Genomic DNA, 18790 nt, shown 5'->3' with positions numbered 1-18790 from the left:
TGAAGCCACACATTCAGGCTTCCGTCCGCAGGAGGCAACAAGTAGGTGACCCGTGTGTTTGCTGCGTTATATGACTGCTTATCCAAATGTTACTGGCAGCTGCTCCACTTCCCCAATTCTTTCCTGGCAAACAACCTGCCAGCCACACTCCTCCCTCCCCCTCCATGCCTTCCCCATCCCTCCCTGTTTCCTTCCATCTCCCTCCATCCCTCCCTGTTTCCCTCTCAGGACTGGCAGGAGGATAGTACGTGCTCGCATCTGCTGAAACATTTTTGCATTTATATTTTTTCAATTATCAGTGGAAAGGTGGACGAAATGGAAAGGTTGTTTTTAGGTAAGAAATCCTGCTTTTGTACAATCAAACAGGTGTCAGGATGAGGATTGCTCGCAGCTTATCTGATAACTGGTGTTGCTTTTTGTGCAGAGGTTGTGCTTGTGGAGCAGAAATCCGTATGAGGAGTCTCAGTCCTTCAGCTTTTAGTGAGGAAGGTGCAGGGCTTTTAGTATGACTTGAAAATCCCCTGCAGTTGTGCTGATATAAGACATGATTTTATGCATTAATTAACTTTTTTTCCCCCATTAAAATATGTTTGTGTTGAGACTGAAAAGCTGCAGAGATGCATGTGCACAGCTGTCTGTAGATTCTCAGTCTTTCCGATCATGATATATCCTATTTTTTGCAGATACTTTGGAGAATCTGCATGCACGATTCTCAAAGACTTCAGTAAAAAAAGCTATTTTACTTCTAACTAATCGTGAAAGAAAGGTGAAGCATCTTTGAGAACCAAAAAAATAAGAGCTACAGCTGCTTTTATTGAAGCTCCAAGGATTAATGCATGCACATTTTTTCTCCAAAACAGCAGCATTTAGGTGCTAAAATCTAGATTTAGCATGAAAATAATCTTTTTTTAAACTCATGCAGCCAGGTCCAGAAAATCGAGAAAAGATTTTAAGCTTGAAAGCACTTTAACTTGCTGAAATAAAGGAAACAAAAAGGCAAATGAATGTGCAATCAAACGAATGGAAGGCAAAATAACCCTAAGATGAAGTCAGTGATTGAAACTGGACTTAAGGGAGTCAGTTAAGTAGGAAGATATCTGCTAGATTTTAGTGTATTTATTTACTTGTTCTTTAAATTGTGCTTATTTTTTAACACTTAGCAGTGTTTCCTCTAGTATAATCTTTTAACTAGTCCTACTTTGGATTCAGAAGCATCCTCAATGACCAAAAAAAAGAGCGCTGAAGTTCTAAGGATTAATGCATGCACATTTATTCTCCAAAACATCAACATTTAAGTGCTAGAATCTAGATTTAGCACGTTTTTCTTCTAGCTGTGCGACAGAAAAAGATCTGACGAATGCAACGAGATCCAGATGTTGAAATTCAGGGCTGCATTCACAGCTGGAGTCGGTGTTAAGTTCAGATGGAAGCACGCTTGAATCAGTTGCTGCTAATTAACAACCGGGCCTAATTGTGAGATTTCCGGCGTATAAAAAGAAAATCTCAGCACCTCGGTCTCAGAGGCCGGAGAGAAGGCAGCCATTATTTCCTCAAGGAGCGAAGAATTAATTAAAGATGAGAAAATCGAGACCAGGTTTGCTGCAGTGAGGGGAAAAAGGGAGTGTGACAAGCCGTTGACGAGGTGTTTGAGGCTTAAATGACTTGATTTGTTCTCTCAGCTCGTAGTTTTTGAAATATCTTTGTGAAAAATGAAGGCCTGTAGAGATGCGATCCATCAAAACAATCATGTGAAGTCTTGGGGGATTGACAGTGAAGGAAGAGGCAGCTTGAAGAACCAGAGTTTGTGCTTCAGATGACAGTTTGCTCGAGGCCAACGTGCTGCCAGTCGACTTCATCGCTTTTCTCTTTGTCCTGAACCGAAACCTTCAAATTGCTCTGCTGCTCACCGGCTCAATATTCATCCTGATCAGCTTTTTGCTCCCATTGACCAGATGATTGAGGAAATGGACCCTTTTTTCTCGGACCAATTCAGCTCCTCTGGTCTTGTTAATTTTTTCAGGCTCGTTTTTTTTTTTTTCCCGCCTGTCACGGTCTTCAGCTGAGGTTTTCTCGTCAAGTTGCTGCGATTGTTCCTGATTGGATAACGGCACTCGGCTCGGATGTGAATCAGTTTTTGTGGTGTATAAATTAGTGCCTTTGTTCGGCACAGGAGTGAACCTGACTGCTCCTCTTGAACTTGCTCTCAGGGAAAACAAGCTTCGTGTTTGTCCGACCACCTACTTCCACTGACGGATTCATTGTGATTCGTCGTCTACAAAGACGATCAATCACGTTTAGTAGCCTCACACGCTGCCAGTCTTTGACAAGAAAGAAAACGTGGGAATTCTTTTGCTTTTGTTGCAAAAAAAGAGGCACATGAATTTGCAATCAAGCAAATGGAAGGCAAAACAACCCTGAGATGTAGTCTTTGGCTGAAACTGAACTTTAGGGAGTCAGTTGAGTCGCGAAATATCTGCTAGATTTTAGTGTACGTTTGTGCTTTTTTTTTTTAAACTATCAGCAGTCTGTCCTCAACTATAATCTTAAAACTAGCCCTCCTACTTCCACTTGTTGTCATATACAGACTAGTTGTGATTCATCATCTCCAAAGACGATCGGTCACGTTTTGCAGCCTCACATGCTCTCATTCTTTGGAAAGAGGGCGAAAATGCGGGAATTCTTTTGCTTTTGTCGTGTCAGTGGGCTTTAATGCTGTTTATATGGAGAGATTTGTCTGGAAAAGGAGATTTTATACTCAAACACTTTAACCTGTTGAAACAAAGGCAGTGAAAAGGTAAATTAATGTGCAATCAAGCAAATTGAAGGCAAAAAAGTCTAATCAACTTATATAAACCTAAGATGTAGTCATTGGCTGAAACTGGACCTTAGATAGTGACTGATTTGTGCTTGTTTAATTTCTTTTACATTTTTTAAATTACTGGCAGACTGTATTTCCTCAAGTACACGCCCTGTCAAAAGTTTTGAGACGGGTTCTGATTTATTTTAATGAGAAAGTGTCTCAAAACTTTTGACAGGGGGTGTATATTCTTTTAAGTAGCCCTGTTTAGTTTGCCATGTTATCCAACTCAGGTTAGTGTGATATTTCTTTTTCAGTGTATTTGTTTTCTAATATTTTGATTAGTTAAAGCTGTTTTTAATTTAAAAAAAAGGCTTATCTGGGCAGTTTTTTTTTTTTAGCTAAATCATTGTAGGATCTTTTTGGATTGTCTGTCTTGTGCGGTTATAGATCCACATGTGTGATGTTTGTCGTCTTCCATTATGCTTTTGAGAAGCTGCAGAATATAAATCAGTTCATTTGTTCAGTTTTGTGATCTTCAGTCCAACCGCTTTCCTGTGTCTTTTAGCAGTTTGCTTCAGCTCGACTTTGTGCAGCACTAATGGGATTTTTTGATGTGCCAGATATTCAGGCGAAGCGCTGACATCATAAAGTAGCTCTCTAATTCATTCAGATATGCAAAGTCTGTCCAGTTTAATCGATATCCAGTCAATAGGATGTTTAAAAGTTATTCAGCAGACTCCATTAGAGTCAACTCTTGTATGTGTCAGAAAACGGCCGCATTTTCCTCAGCACAGAGGAATATTAGTTTAAGGCAGTGAATCCAGACACAGCTTTCATGTTATTCTGGCATCCCAGTGAGGCTGACATTGGATCTGTGGAGCAAATGTAACAGATTTTTGCAGGTTTTTTTTACATTTCTATGATGAGTTTATATGTTTTGTTTCGACTGGCTGTGTGCTTCAGTCCTGATGTTTTTTCTCTTTGGCTTTGAGGTTAAATTTCTGCTAAGATTTATACTTCAGTGGGTTTATTGCTCCATGTTCCCTGTGGACAGCAGAGTGCTCAGCAGTAATGTGTGTGTATAATAGTCTGGTTCTACTGTATATAAAAAGCTGGACTATATACAGTGGATACGGAAAGTATTCAGACCCCTTGAAATTCTTCACTCTCTGTCATTGCAGCCATTTGCCAAAATCAAAACAGTTCATTTTTTTCTCATTAATGTACACTCAGCACCCCATCTTGACAGAAAAAAACAGAAATGTAGAAATTTTTGCAAATTCATTAAAAAAGAAAAACTGAAATATCACATGGTCAGAAGTATTCAGACCCTGTGCTCAGTATTTAGTAGAAGCTCCTTTTCAGCTCGTACAGCCATGAGTCTTCTTGGGAATGATGCAACAAGTTTTTCACACCTGGATTTGGGGATCCTCTGCCATTCTTCTTGCAGATCCTCTCCAGTTCTGTCAGGTTGGATGGTGAACGTTGGTGGACAGACATTCTGAGGTCTCTCCAGAGATACTCAATTGGGTTTAGGTCAGGGCTCTGGCTGGGCCAGTCAAGAACGGTCACAGAGTTCTGACCATGTCATATTTCAGTTTTTCTTTTTTAATAAATTTGCAAAAAATTTCTACATTTCTGTTTTTTTTCTGTCAACATGGGGTGCTGAATGTTCTTTCACCAAAGAACAACAGGAGCTAGGATACTTGAGTAGAGAGTGGTGAGGATGAGGGGAAAAACCAAAACTGAAATAAAATGAACTTTTTTGATTTTGGCAAATGGCTGCAATGACACAGAGTGAAAAATTTCAAGGGGTCGTAGTACTTTCCGTACTCACTGTATACATATACACCACCATTCCATCTGTGTTCATTCACAGTTCTGATGCCTTCAGTGAGAATCTACAATGTAAATATTCACGAAAAGAAAGAAAACCATTAAATGAGAAGCTGTCCAAACCTTTGACTGGTCATGTAAGTAAAAAAACTAGAAATTAACTGGAAATATACACAACTGCTGTTGATATTATTCAGATTTTTTCATTTTTAGAGACTCAGATATTGAACAGATTCCTCTGGATTTAGAAAAAAAATCAGCACAGGGTTATTTTTACTAGCAAAAATCTCCATGAGGAAATACTGATATTAAAATAGTAATTTTGTGTAGATTATTCTGAAATTGCACAGATTAAAAACACACTGATATTAAAAGTACTAATTTTGCATCAATCTTATATATATATATATATATATATATATATATATATATATATATATATATATTACACAGATTCTTCCGTCAGAATATACTGATATTGAAATATTATTTTAGCCTCATTCTTTAATGAGAACATACTGATTTTAAAAATACAGATTTTGTATGAATTATGTATACACCCCCTGTCAAAAGTTTTAGGACACTGTCTCATTCAAATAAAGTAGAACCTGTCCTACAACTTTTGACAGGGGGTGTATTTCATCATCTGGATGTGATCAGGGCAGGACTCTGATCATACATGTAAAGTTTCAGGCAGATTGGAGCATGTTCAGGACATTTACACAGCATTTGAAATTTCATGGCGAAGGATCAAAATTCCAGAGGCCGCCACGGACACGCCCTTTGACTTTGGAAAAAGATTTTAATAACTTTGGATCATTAAGGCCTCCTGTATGTACTGGCCCAATTTGAGGGGAATTGGAGTTTCCCCCTAGGAGGAATTCGCTCATGAAAAAAATGAAAAATGGGCAAAATCTGACATTCAATGCAAAATAGCTCACTTCCTGTTGGGTTTGGAATGTGGCTGTCACTGACTTTTTGTTCAGCCTGATGTGCTGCATATGTGTACCAAATTTGGTAGATACACCCCCTGTCACAAGTTGTAGAACAGGTTCTACTTTATTTGAATGAAAAAGTGTCCTAAAACTTTTGACAGGGGGAGTATATATGTTGGAGATTCTTCTATCAGAAGATATTGACATAAAATATTAATTTGCATAGATTCCATTGATATGCACACATTATGAATTAAGAAAATACTGACATTACAAATGATGTTTTAATTGAAGTAGCACAGTTTCGTCCATGCAGATGTTGCATAGATTTCTGTATTTTTAGAACAAACTGATGTGCGTTTACAGCCTGTGCAGTTTATTTGCTTTAATGTTGTTTACATGTGGATCAAACTCGCAGCTCTTTATTGCTCAGTTTTGTAAAGCAGCTGGAAGCTTTCCTCCAACATGCAAACCTGGAGTCCTGCAGCACAAACTGGCCACGGATGAATTTATCTCCTCATTATTCTCTGAGAGTCCTGCGCTCAGTTTATTCACTCATTCCACTCATCACTGCTCGTTGGATGAAAAAGTTGGCTTTGCAGCTTTGGCCAGACAGATATTGGCTTCTGTTTATTTATAGTCACTGAATGTCAAGATGCAGCCAGCTCCCTTATTCATCTGCTCCCAGGTCCATTTCTCAACTCGTTTCGATTGGCTTCAGGTTGTGCGTTCTCTAACTCAGGAAAACTGCTTTTAGTTTTTCTGCTGCACACTGTGAACATTGAGGCTGAAACTCCATCTGTTGGCCCGCTTCTAAGTGTAGTTGCTTTTAACCGTCTTCTGCTGGTTGTTGAATGATTCCTCAGGATTTAAGTAAAGGTGTAATCTAAAGAAATACTGAATGCATGAAGAAAATCTAGCAGCTTCCAGCTCTGACTCCATCAGTCGGATGAAATGAAGGATTATACGGATGTCTTTTGAACATTTTTTCCCTCCTCTAGTCAAGAGACACGGAGAAAAGTACAAAGGGAGGTTTCAAATATGCAGTGTTCAGTTGTTTGAATCTGCAATTGGACTAAAACGATAAATCTCCCAAGCCAGTCTTAGTTGATCCAAATTCGTTAGGATATGAAGCTATCCATACAAAGACACTTTGGCAAACATTAAACACAATATGCAACAAACAAAAGTAAAAAAAATCAGACGACGGTGCAGAATATGGTTATTTTGGAATTCTTTGGTTTTTATCTGCAGCAGTGTTCCTTCTTTTCTCTGCAAACTTGTCATGTGACCTGGTATCTTCTTCATTTAAATTAAACATTCTCATGAAGAGCATTCCATTTTTTATTTTTATTTTTACCAAAGATTATTTTTTGGTGGTATATTTAAGTAAAATTTTCCAAATTGCCCTTTTAACATCTTATTTGTTGCACTTTTAAACCATTTTACTAACTAGCAAGTTAAACGTTGCTAAAATTATGACGAACGTGATAGGGCTGGCCCGAATAGTGGTTTCTGGCCTCCGAATATTCGGGCCCTATTAAAGACGAATATCCGAATATTTGTTCCGCCCCGTAACATCTGACGGGGGGCGGGGTGGGGTGGGGGGCTGTGGCGGAGATGGCCCGAATATTCGGATCCGTTCGTCTGGTCTCCCGGGTCCAAATTTTGCCTTCGTTTTGTCGTCGGTTAAACTGAAGAATTCCCAAACAGCGGAGGTCTTCAGCATCTTGTCTTGTGTTTATGCAACGAAGTGAAGCGTGACGTCAGAGTCTGCAGCAACCCGGCCATTCAGGTGGTGGTAAGAAACATGAATGGATGAGCCGAACACGGAGGGATGAGCCAAAGTAGGGCGAAGGGAAGAGACGAGCTCTGAATATTTTCGTCTGGGGGAATATTCGGATACCAAAACTAATATCCGGATACCGCTGTAGCAAACGAATATTCGGGTCCAGCCCTAGAACGTGACGTAGAAATTTCAATAGAAACGTCTTTTGGACAGTTAAACCAGCACATACAGAGTTAATGTTGAGGCTAATAATATTATTTTAATATTTTCTTTAAGAACATACAGAAAAAAAAATCAACCAAATTCCGTAAATTTTGCTGGATTCTGGTTGATTTTTTTTCTGAAAGTTCTTAAGAAACATTTTAACATTGTTAGCATTTTTTCCACCAAAAAATATTCAGAGATTTCCCGAAAATGTAGAAAATGTGGACATCAGAAGTTTCACTGTGAAAATATGTTTCTTTTCTCCACATTTTCAATCTTTAAAACGGGTCAGTTTCGACCTGCCGGACGACACGAGGGCTAAACAAAGTGGCCGAGTCATTTTTGATCCTCAGACAACACAAGGCTTAAAGTTAGATGTCCTGCCTGTTCACTGACACTTTATAAGACATTCTCATGGGGGACATTATGCTCCACAGATTTTATTTCAAAATGTTTGACTCATAGCTGTGAAAAACAAACTTCTGTAATGATTCATGCTTTTGTATTTCTGCCTGCTGTGTGGGTTGAATTTGACTCATTTGAAATAATTTTGCTGTGTAATTTGATTTATTATCATGTAGAATAAAGTCCTAATGGAATAAAATGCATCCCCTTCCAGCCTCCCCCCACGAAGCCACTTCACCTCCCAGTGATTAGACCTGAACTGTGCGTGCTTCCTGTTGGTCGTGTTGATCATTACTGATCTGATGTCACGGTTACATAATGGTCTTTCCTGGAAGGTCATCGCCGCCATGGGATCCCTACGAGGGGCGTCTTTTCATCATTTAAAGTCAAATCAAATCAAATAAAACTTTATTCATAAAGCACTTTTCATACAAAAAAGCAGCGCAAAGTGCTGTACAACATTTAAAAACATTAAAAATAAGAATACCCATCCCGCCCTCCCTCCATATACACACACACACACACACACACACACACACACACACACACACACACACACACACACACACACACACACACACACACACAAGGTGACATGTCAGGGAATCCCACGCTGCAGTGACAGACAAACTGCAAATTATTGAAGAAAATGAAATAAAACACAAGTTTTTGCTTTTCTGCTAAACCTACTGAGCTCATAATATCACAAGTGATGGCGTTTTTAATTGGGTTTAATCAGGAACTCAGTCAGGCATGTCCACTTTAAATGAAAAATCAAGGAAATAACACTAAAACTAAATAGAGTTTTGCTTGGCGTTCAGTGTCAGACAGCTTCCAACGATTTGATCAATTCAGACTCGGGTCATTCGGTGTTTATGGCACAACCTTACATAATAATGATGTGAAAGTTTAATGAGCCCTGCAGGGGTCGGGCTCCTTACTGTTGCGTAATAATAAGTAATCGGAGAACACGACGAAGAATAGTGACATAAAACTACGATTAAATGGCAAGTAGGGCGAGTGTTAAATAGAGATATCTGAATGAAAAGCTGGGAAATGTCAGGAAACAAAATGGTGCGTATTAAAAATGCATGAAGAGAGCATGTGGAAATGTGTGTGTATGACATCTGTGCAGCAGAGTTCAAATGAAAGCAAAACAGAAGAAAAAAACAGGAGCGAATTCACTGCAGTGTTTGCATTAATAAGTCTATAAAACATGCTTCCTTCTGCCATTAAACACACTGTGCCTTCAGTAAAAAGTCACACTGTAATATTGTGTTAGCTTTGAGAGTGACACTCATTCGCTGTGGCATTTCAATAAGCTTCTGCAACATCACAGCATTTATTTCTGTCCACCTAATCCATAAAAATATCGATCAAGTCTTGCGAGGTCTCAGGCTGTGTCCAAAATCGCATGCTAACGTACTACTCATACTAAGTGTGACGTCAAAATAAGTATGTAGTGCGTTCACTTTGGATAGTATGAATAGATTGAGTACGCGGGAAATACCCGGATGTATACTATATCCGGAAAATTTTTAAGTATGCGCGGTGACCACACTCGTCATACTCAACCGCCCCATAATGCTTTGCGAGCTATCCACCGAAATGCAAGCCTCCGCGGGATCTGTGGCCGGACCGCGGTGATTTTTATTTTATTTTATGTGGTTAAGTAGTCATCCTAATCACCCCACAGATTTGAGAAATAGGCATTTTCTGACCAACGTTTTAAATTTGTCAGACGCCTCACAACGTGCTACTGAATGGTATCAGCTAGTTGCAGCAGCTCGCTTTGCATACAGAACAAGTAGCAGCTACCTCCAGTAGCCTGCAGCTACAACTGAAACGATTCGCATAATCTGGCTAATAACTGCATGAGGAGTGTCGGCTTGAAATTGCCACATTAATTATGCGACTGTTTGTTAGCGTAAAATTGACCTGAAGCCGGCATTCAGCCGAGATATTTGATAGCCGTACTTCCGGTTTTTGTCGTCGGAGGTTTGAAATGCATTATGGGAAACGGAGTAGTATACTACAGTGTGAACGGTTGGCATTCTAATCATACTTATAGTACGTAGTATACAGTATATACTCATTGAGAATGTAGTATGTAGTACGTTAGTATGCGATTTCGGACACAGCCTCAGTGTCCTAGACGTTCGCCATATTGAATTTCGGCCGGTACGCGGCCCCGATAAGAGCCTCGTAATTTCGGCTTCGTTATAACGGCTCATACGGCTTTATCGTTTGAAATTAGCGAATTTGGGGCCAATGTTTATATCTTACCATTGGTCGACTGGTGTGTGCATATTTTATGTTAATTAGCGATCATAAACAAGTCACATGTTGAGCCGAGACTGTTCGGTTTCGGCTGTGTGTACGAGTAAGCAGGAACGAGTATACTCGGTCCCGGCTTTTTAAGGGTTAATTTTCTACCAAGATCTTATATTGACGATGGGAGAGTCTAAGCAAAGTCTTCTCCAGAACATCCCAAAGATTCTCAGTGGGGCTGAGGTCTGGCTGTGAGTTTGTTGTGACTCAGTCCACCTGCTGAGGGCCAGTGATGATCTGGCAGTTTTGTCAAAAATCATGTATGGATCAAAATGTAGAGTCTTCAAGAAAGTTTCGAGAGAGTCTTCAAGCAGCCTGCAGAGACTGATGCGATTAATGTATATTCAGTTCAGAGGTTTTACATTTTAACTGACTACACAAAGCGCTATGTCGTCTTTTATACCAGTGCAAATTCCTTCTAAACACTCCTCCTCCATTCTGAAAGCCGCGACCATTGTCTTAGGATCCATTTAGGTTGCATATGAAGTAATCACATCTAATGTTAGACCACCTCCTCGTTTTTATTTCTGCTAGGTTGGCCTTATTTCTACTTGGCTCAGCGTGACCTAGATTTCAACTCACGAGTGCAGACGAAGAGAGGACATGAACTTCCTGTCTCATGCTCGATAAGAGCTTCATGGGCTTCCGTTGGGTTGCTGGTTTCCACAGGATTATTTAGTGTATTCATAACTTCAGTTGACTCATTAGGTCTCCAAATCTTATCATTGTTAGCTCTTGAATTTGATCCACACATTCTATTTGTATAATTTTATCATTTGTTTAATCTCAAAATGCAACAATAAATTCTACTGTCTGCTTCCTATGATCATCTAAGAGTTTGTTCCTGAAGATGATGGGTCTCCACTATCTTTCAGGTTCTAATGATGTGTTGGATGGCTCTTAACCTGATTTTAGTCGTTTCATCTCCTTTGTGGTTTTCTTTGCTTGATGCAGGCCAATAATTTGACCCTTCAGAGACGGATTAACATCCACAACCAAAGGATATGTCTTCCAACATTTAAGAAATGAGAAGCTCCTCACTGCATCCTCTAGAGTTAAATAAGTTGTTATGCCAATTATCCAATGGAAGGCTCTTTTGCTTATTTAAATCCAAATGACCACCTTTTTTCTGTGAGGCAGTGTACATTTAGTGTTTTCCAGATACAGAGGAGATGATTTTGTAATGTAGAAGCAGAAGGAGGAGGCTGAGTGTGGACCAGACTGAAAATCTGCAGTGGAAAGTTTTGCCGGTTGTTATCTGTCAGTTATTATTCCCTCAACTGGAAAACTTAGCGTCCATTAGCTGCATACGTCCAGGACTTTTTTTTTTTTTTTTTTTTTTTAAAGATAAGTATTGCCTCGGACACTTTTTTTTTTTTTTACATTTGCATAATTTTCTGCTTCTGTGCGCTCACTGAAATCAACTGCTGTGTGTTATTGGAAGCTGTAAATTTCATATGTAGATGTCGGCGCTGCCTAATGCACTCTGTACAATCCACAGCAGCGACTGTATTTCAGAGAGAGTTACTGCTCCGAGCTGTGAGCTGCAGAAGATGAGAGAATACCAAGTGTTTGCTGTAGGCGCCTGAAGGCTGCTGCAGTGTTTGTAGGTTTTTTTCCCTCGGCCCTGGTTAAACTGTGTGATCGGTTTATCTACTGTTTGCTCCTCTGTTTGTACAAAGCTGTAAAATGACAAACAGTGTGGCTGAAAGTGACTGAAGGAGTGGTGAAGCTCTGACACAGCTGAGTCATTTGTGTGCAGAACATTGTTTTGTTCTCAAAATTATGGATAATTCAAATTCATATTCAAATATTTGCAAAGAAAATGTCCTTTCAGTGAATGAAAACATTGGAGTTTTATTTTGGCGTCCTACTGCAGTGTTCATTGGATGCGTTTGTATGATGAAGGAGCACATTTAGATCATTTTAAATAGCCATTTAGACAATTTATTTTCCTTTTATTTTACCTTGGTAATATGCCAATAGGGTCATTCCGTATGAAATCAACCAATTTTAAGAAAACTTCCCACCTGACCCTCTCAGATTTTGCTAAGTTTTACATACATTTAGTACATTATATATGATGGGAAAATCCAAAATTTGAATGCTTTATTGTCATTAGTTTCAAAGTTATGGCCATTTGAAGTAGGTAGGGGGTACCCTGAGCCTAGCCGCGCTAGACCCATGTTCTGAAGACACAAGGGTCTAGGCACGCTCGACAGGGAGGGAGGCGGGCTAAAAGGTTGTCTATCAAATCACTCTGCAGCAATTGGGTAGGTATACAACCAATCAGTGCAACGAATAGGCTGCTAGAGCGCCGGAAATCGGAGGATGCGGTAGTTCGGTGAAGCCTTATTTATACAGTCAATGGGTGAAGCTCAAGTATATTACAGACATGTTAACAGAAAGATTATTCAGAGTCGGTGCTAATGGAGCTCAACGACTGTTGTTGTTTTTGTTGTCGACCCTGGCAGAGAATTAAATTCGTTGCCGTGGGTTGTCTAGCACGGCTAGGCTAGGGTACCCTATTATTGCAGCCAAAATTAAGACTTGAAATTTTCGACCATTTTCAGACTTCTATAACTTCTGAACAACAAAAGATAGAGATCTGAAATTTTCAGAATCATTTCACAGTGACCTATAGTCCTCAGAAATGTGAAAATATTTACTTTATATTTATAATTGCATGTTACAGAGAATGCCAAAGTTGCGATTTTATCCATCACAAACTTCTAAACTGCTACATTTGGCCACCCATTACACAAAAACTAATCATCATATCCATTAGAGATTTTATGTGGTATAATTTGGCTATCTAAGGATTGGGTCTGAATAGAATGAAAGTGCTATGGTATGTAATGCATGAAATATGAAGAGCTAAAAATCAAAAATACCTGTCCGACCTTCGGATTCAAGTCTTAATGTTGGCTGCAATAATAGGATACCCCCTACCTACTTCAAATGACCATAACTTTGAAACTTATGACAGCTTTTTGGATTTAGCACCTACTGTAGCAAACATTGAGTGATATTACACTTTCGGGCCCTTCTGCATTGCCTTCACCTTTCAGAGTCGGTCCCTGCTTCATTTTTATACCGTCCAGTCTGTGGGAGAGCTTTGTAGTCTAGAGAAAGAAAATGTGTGAGGTTACATCTGACCAATTCCGTCTGAATTCACAGATGGGGGTTGCAGCACCGTTTTCAATTTGGCTTTGGAAGATCGTGGTGGGAGATCATGATAAAAAAAAAACTTCATGTGCAAAATTACAGGCATCTAGTCCCAGTAATTTTTGAGCTATGGTATTTTCAAATTTTAATAATTCAGGCCAAAATGTCCTCCCCCCAATCCTCGCCTGGAATTTTTAGGCTTTAAAATACTTATATCTCTGCTTCTGGGTATCACAGAGACTTGAAATGTTTTCTCCAAGCTCTCTACATGTTGATGTCCTAGAAACAACACACACACTCAGGAGAAGTCTCTACAGAGCAGGGGGGCTTGCCCAAAATGTATAAATAATTTGTAAAAACCACTCGCGAATAGGGTGTTAAAAATACTAGAAATCTTACAGATTAATGTCTTAGCACCATTTAGTATTTCTCTAGACCAGACTGGCTTATAACTTATACAGGGGGAGCCCTCTAGGCACATTGTTTAGAGAGATATGGACTGCTGAACATTGCCCCCCCATGAAAAGTGCCTAATTTTCAAGGACCCTGAAGTCAATGTAGCACAGGTGGTAGAGATCTGCAAATTTGCACAGAAACTCATCCATCCTCTTACTATAGCCATGCAAAGTCCCAACTTCTAGCCGTCACTGCATCACAAATTTTTTCAAGATCTCAGCGTTGGAAATGATACGACAGAGTGGCCTTAGAGGTGTACTGCACACTCTGAGTGCATTTCTTCTTCATGATGCTTTGTAAGAAGTTAGTTCATTAATTGTGAACATTTTCAGACTTTTTTTTTTTTTGCACTAAAACAAAGCGGCAAATTTGGAGTTGTGGTCATTTCTAAGTTATTATGCTGTGATTTAACTGGTCCGGCCCATTTGAGACTAAATTGGCCCAAAGTAAAATGAGTTTGACACCCTTGATCGAAGCTATTTTAATGGAGAAAAGCTTCTAAATGTGTTGCTTTGGCACTCAGGGATGAGCTGTTTCTTCAACAACCAGCTTGAACATTGTGATTGAGTCTCCTACCCCCATCTCCAAACAAGGGGGTTATTTTCAGCTCGCTGAAATTCTACACCTGATTTTCCCGCAAACACGTCGCCTAGGTGACATAGCGCTCCCTGACAGACGCTCAGCCACTCGGCGAGTCGACGTGCAGGTTGAGGATGCGGTGAGATCCGATGTGCAGCCTAATCAGGCCGGCGTGGGGGCTGTCGGGGGCAGCAGGTGTGAGAAGATTCCCTTCACTCCTCATTATTAACCTCACAGTCCGCCGTCCAGCGGAGAGCATGAAAACAATTTGGCCCCTGCAGTGGAGCGTTCAGTTCCAGCTCCTTTTTGTCTCCTTTTTCCTCTAAGTGACCACACGGCTGCGAGCAACACATTAGACGTTTTATGAGCAGCTGCAGATGATGGCAGTGACCAATCAACAAGCAGCCTCCTAAAAGCTAATTTGGAGAGCGATAACAAACCGCAGTCAACTTTCTTGGGTTGTGTGGTTTTAGTAATTGTGAGGAAGGAACCTCAGTGGGGTGAGTGCAGGGAAGCAGCCGAATCCGCGGGTGTTTTTTACAGCTTTGGTCTGTTGTTGGGTTGGTGGTATGTACAGTGTCTGTAATAATGGTCCCGGTAATGGGCACATTATGGCGATTTCTTTTTTTTTTTTTTTTTTGGTCTAGTGAAAGGAATAGCATCCTCTCCTTCCTCGTCATTCCGTTCAGACATTAGATCCAAACTTTTTGTCAGTTTCAATTAGGGCTGGCCCAAATAGTGGTTTCTGGCCTCCAAATATTCGGGCCCTATTAAAGACGAATCCGCCCCGTAACGTCCGACGGTGGGGGGGCTTGTGGTGAGACGGCCCAAATATTCGGATCCGTTCGTCTGGTCTCCCGGGTCCAAATTTTGCCTTCGTTTTGTCTTCAGTTAAACTGAAGAATTCCCAAACAGCGGAGGTCTTCAGCATCTTGTCTTGTGTTTATGCAACGAAGTGAAGCGTGACGTCACCCGGCCATTCGGGTGGTGGTAAGAAACACGAATGGAGGAGCAGAGATGAGCCGAGATGAGCCGAGATGAGCCGAACACGACGGGATGAGCCGTTGTGGGCAGAAGGCGAAGGGAAGAGACGAGTTCTGAATATTTTCGTCTGGGGGGAGGAAGGGGTGATCACATAGACAGGATGATATGAGCCGTTGTGGGCCGAAGGCGGATGGAAGACGGTAACGCTGCATATTCTTTCCGCCCGGTAATGTCCGACTGGGCGGGCGAATATTCAGATACCAAAATTAATATCCAGATACCGCTGTCGCGAACGGATATTCGGATATTCGGAATATTCGGCTCACTAGTTTCAATAATAACTTTATTTGTGTAGCACCTTTCAAAACACACAAAGTAAAATAAAACAATAAAAATCACAAACCATAATAACGCAGTGAAATCACAGCAGTTAAGAAAAGGCCAAACGATAGAAGTGACTTTTAACCCTCACATCGTCCTGCGGGTCAAATTCACCTGCTTTAAGGTTTGAAAATGTAGGGGGTAAAAAAGAAAAAAATGTTTTTATAAATGCATTTAAAAACGATCACAGGACCGATGAACACAGTCTGAATGGCCTTCAAATAAATGCACAGTAGATCGACTAACAGCTGGCTCATAAGAACAGATGACACTCCAAATGCAGCCTTGTGTTTTGGTAGAATTAAGTCGATGTTTATTGTCAGATATTCCTTGCCAGCACCAGTGTCTCTTTGTATTTTAAGAGCTTGTATCTTTTAGAAAATGCCTCTTTATCCTTCCATCCTTTACTAACCACATTTGTCCTAAAATCTACCTTTCACATCTGCTTTTTTTTAAATATTTGCTCCTTTATAAGTCCACTTATGTTGCTGTTTTATCCCTGTTAATGCAGCACAGATTTTTCTTGGAGTTTTACTTCCATTTGTCTGCATGCAAACCGTATATCATCTAATTGTGTTGGCATTCCTGTTCAGCCGGTTTCAAAACATAATTTGCAAAATGCACTCAGCGAGTATGAGATCAATAAAAATTCTCAGACACTGTTTTTCTTGCCAGGAACCAAACAGAGGACATTTACGCGAATGAAAATGCTATAAATTCACATCTGTATATTTCTCTGTGTTTGAGACTCGCTCAGAGCTTCGTTTTTGAGGCTCTAAAGCTGGAGAATAGAAGGACGGCAGGAGGACTGAGCAGCACCAGGTGTTTTATGTCCCTGCTGGAGGTTGGGCTGATGTTCATTAAGCAGCTCTTTGCCTATGGTCTCATCGCTCTCCGGGCTCCAGAGCTGCATTTGTCATTATATTAACCCCCCAACAGAGCGGCAAAATTTGCGATGTCGCATGTCATGGCAACGGTCAGAAACTACAGAAACACCACTGATTTTAATTTGATTTTAGCTGTTCTTCATGCAGAGGATGCAACAGTTGGAGCTTCCTCGGCTGTTTAAATCAACTATTTTTTCTCCACTTCTCCATGTTTTATGTACTTTAATAGAGTTATCAGAGGTACAGCAGCCAGCTCTAATCTTCTTGGAGCAGTTCGGCTTAAAGATCTTCTGGCAAAAGGCACTTTTCTGAACATGTAGCTTGTTATAGCTGAACCACGTCCTGTGTCATTGTTTGTCTAATTACTACATCTATTATGCATGAACTAGCTCATAAAATTGTTGGCAACGGCAGAGTGTTCAACCCCCTTGAAAGTTTTTGCTTTCCAACGATGAAAAATGAACTTTCATGTCAAAAATTTCCTCAAAGGTCCTGAACTAAAAATGTACAAAATAAGCATTCAGCCTCTTGAAAGCGACTCACCTAATTCAACACAAGTGCAGCCAATTGGTGCTAGAAGTCATGCAATTAACAAAATAAAGATCATCTAAGTGTAGTAAATGTGTCTGAGTGATTGTAGCATAAAGACTCCTGTATCTGGAAGGTCCAGTCACTGGTGGATCAGTACTGGATAGAACTACACCATGAAGACTAAAGAACACTCCAAGAAACGCTGAGAAAAGTTTGTTGAAAATCATAAGTCAGGAGATGATACAAGAACATTTCCAAGTCACTGAATATTCTTTTGAGGGCAGTTAAATGCATTATTAATTAACAGAAGGAACATGGAACATGAGTAAATCTGTCTAGAGCAGGACGTCCTCTGGAACTGAGACCAGTGAGGGAGGCCACCAAGAAAACTGTGACTCATTTGAAGGAATTGTCTCTTCTGCACTCGTCAAAGCTTTATGTGACACAAAGAGAGAGACTGTTGAAAAAACTCAAATTAGATCTGGACTAGAGTTCACCGGAAATCACGTGGAGACTCTGAAGTCAACTGGAAGAAAGTTCTTTGGTCTGAGGAGACTACATCTAGACTAAATCTTTGGCAGAAACAAAACACTGAACATCATCACAAACACACCATCCACACTGTCAAGCATGGAGGTGGCAGCATCATATGAAGCATGGTGGTGGAAGCATCATAATATGAAGCACGGTGGCGGCAGCATCGTGATGCGAAAAAAAAACTAAAAATAATGCAACTTTGATTATAAAAGAGCAAATTACAGATTTAAAGTAGGCCTGTGTGTGTTTTTTTTATTTTATGGCTAACATGTAAATCAATACTTCTTGTCTGTTTGGTTTTTTTATGCTATTATCTGTAATTGAACAAAACAGGAAAAAAAGGTAAAATACCAGTAAATTGTCATTTAAAACCAATTAATGAACATTATTTATTTTTATATTGAAGCTATGTGCTCATTTTTTGCTTAAGATGCAAGTGGTCATTAAAATCTAAATGTGTTAAAAGATGCACAAACAGAGCAATAACAGCACCGCTCCATAACGTTACCAACTGGCCCACTTCTGTTTGCTGTAATGAGCAGAGCCAGTCACCCTCGCCTCAGGAAAAGATTAATGTCTGATGATTAATATGCAGTATTTTTGCTGCATAGTTTCATTTATTATAATATTGTGTCACTTTCCTGCCTCGTGACTAATAAATCAGATTGTTGCAGATTTTATGAAGCAAAGGCAAAACAAGGACATTTTTATCAGATCGGCTCTTGTTGTGCTGCTTCTCACCCTCAGGGCTTCCGTTATTTCTTCTTCCTCCTCAGAGATTTTAGCAAATCAAGCTTTGATTCAGTTTAGGAAAAAAGTTTTGATAAGTAGATATTTAAGAAGATGCAAATTTCTTGTAGAAGCGATACCATCTTGATGAACTGGAGGGTCTCTGGTCATTCACTTGTTGACAACAGACAAATAAATGACTCCTGTAAAGACAGTTGAATTGCTTGGCTTCCATCTT

The 18790-nt window shown here is 40.0% G+C and overlaps 1 protein-coding gene across 9 annotated transcripts in view; it reads left to right on the top strand.

The window, feature by feature from the left end:
- The first annotated feature begins 206 nt into the window (after positions 1 to 206).
- LOC110958899 (voltage-dependent R-type calcium channel subunit alpha-1E) overlaps positions 207 to 18790 on the top strand; it is a 177605-nt gene continuing 159021 nt past the window's right edge. For 8 of the 9 annotated variants that reach the window (XM_051947196.1, XM_051947195.1, XM_051947193.1 and 5 more), the window contains exon 1: positions 211 to 334. The gene's annotated coding sequence lies outside the window, so the exon portion shown is untranslated. Of the gene's footprint in view, positions 335 to 18790 lie in introns of all 9 variants that reach the window. The other variant, XR_007941400.1, reaches the window with a different exon arrangement.

Source organism: Acanthochromis polyacanthus, chromosome 4 (assembly GCF_021347895.1).
Source record: "Acanthochromis polyacanthus isolate Apoly-LR-REF ecotype Palm Island chromosome 4, KAUST_Apoly_ChrSc, whole genome shotgun sequence".
Classification (NCBI taxonomy): Eukaryota; Metazoa; Chordata; class Actinopteri; family Pomacentridae; genus Acanthochromis; species Acanthochromis polyacanthus.
Note: the sequence above shows the minus strand (reverse complement) of the source record. Positions and strands in the feature narration are given on the sequence as shown.